The following is a 1,818-nucleotide window of genomic DNA, read 5'->3' on the forward strand; positions in this document are numbered from 1 at the left end:
CTAAGTACTATGCCATCTCATGTCATCTGCTGGTTTGTGTAATTCAAATAATTTAACTGAGAGTGTTTGGGATGAATCCTGGAAAACTCCTTCAGAGAGGCCTGGCACTAGCTCATGGGCGTATTTCCCTGTGTGTCTTGATGAGAGTGGAGAGGATGAAATCTTCCTGAAGGAAAACAAACAACATCTTGACAAAAATCCTGAACCAGAGAAAGAAAAAGAAAGGTGAGCTCCCAGAGTACCCCACTGTTCGTGATGCTTGGTAGTTGTCCATGAGGCTTGGACCAGGAAAAGAGTTCGGAAGAGAGAGACTAAACATTAAACTATATCATTTCATTTCTAATATTTTATTATATTTGACAGGTTTCAAGTTTTCTAACATCAAGATAACTAAAGCACCCTACAAGTATACAATTATCTTTAATAATATGAAGAGGTTTGGAATCTTTACATGCCCTATACAATCTTTACACCCTAATTTAGACATTTTTCCTGGGTGCAGTACCAATGCCTGCATCCCAGCCTACATACAGGTCTGAACACAGAACTTCTGGGTTTGGTACACTCCGTTTTCTGTGTTTAGAAAGGTCAGGAGGTCAACATGAGACTTTATAATGCAGTTGTTTTATGATATTAACATGAAATTTCTTCTTACAAGTAGCACATGTTTTGATTTAAGGCCCTGATAAGTAAACTTGGCATCATGTGGCATTTCCTGGTCTTTCCCTATATATCTGATGTCCATACCAGCCTAGAGCCTGAATAAATGACAGGCATGACCCTTCTTTCTTTACTCTCTTTGATTGTAGTCTGAACATACAGTGTTTCTTTTGGTAAAATCATTTTTGCATACTGTACCTCGATTTGTACCAATTCTCATGACTCTATGTTTTGTTTTATAGTTTATATATGAAAGAACATCTGTCTTGAGGTTGAAGGATTATTTTTGTTCAGTTTAAGGAAATGCCTTTTCCCCTATAGTTAAATTCACTGAGAGAGCTGCTCCCTTAGGATCTATCAAGATTCCCCCAACTGATGAACTTTCCAGCTTTCCCTCAAAGATCTCCTTGATATATGGCATATAGTTCAGTTTTTATATTCCCACTGGAATATGTGCTTTTTACGGTTGTTCGTATTATTTATCAACTCCTCCTTTCCTTCCTCCTTTCCACAAATATTATTTGATTGTCATCTATGTCATTGACACAGTGAGATGCTGGGCATGAAGGAATGTTCAGAATAGATATAGTCTGTGGTCACAGTCCCCATGGAATTTACTGCTGAAGATAAACAATGATCACATAAACACATTAATAGGTACAGGATCACAAGTTGTGATAGGTTCAGTGGAGGAAAAGTACAGTGACTACTAGAAAGAATTCAAACTATTCTTTCAAGTAGGGGAGAGGCTAATTTGGTTGCTGGCTTAGGCAAGGTCTTTCTGTGGAAATGGAAATTAGGCTGAGACTTGAGGAAAGAATAAGAGTTAAGCAGGCAGATAAGGGAGAGGAGGAATGTTCCAGGCAGAGGGAACAACATGTGCCAAGGAAGCTGCTGGGTTCCCTGCTGAATGTGTGTTTCCTGGAGTAGTGTGAAGCAAAAAGCCAGTCAAGTTTGAAGATTTGAAACTCCACCAGTGTGGCTGGTGCATAAAGAGCAGAGGAGAGTGGGGTGCCATGAGTGTGGAGAGGTAGAGAGCAGCAGGATCCTGGGTGCTGTCCCATTTATTCCAAGTGCAATGAGAAACAAATAAGAGCATAGTATTTGGTTCATGGTAGACCATCAATAACTTAAAAACAAGAAAGTCATCTGCATTGT

This window comes from Carlito syrichta, unplaced genomic scaffold (assembly GCF_000164805.1).
Source record: "Carlito syrichta isolate Samal-C Ts95f unplaced genomic scaffold, Tarsius_syrichta-2.0.1 Scaffold302151, whole genome shotgun sequence".
NCBI lineage: Eukaryota > Metazoa > Chordata > Mammalia > Primates > Tarsiidae > Carlito > Carlito syrichta.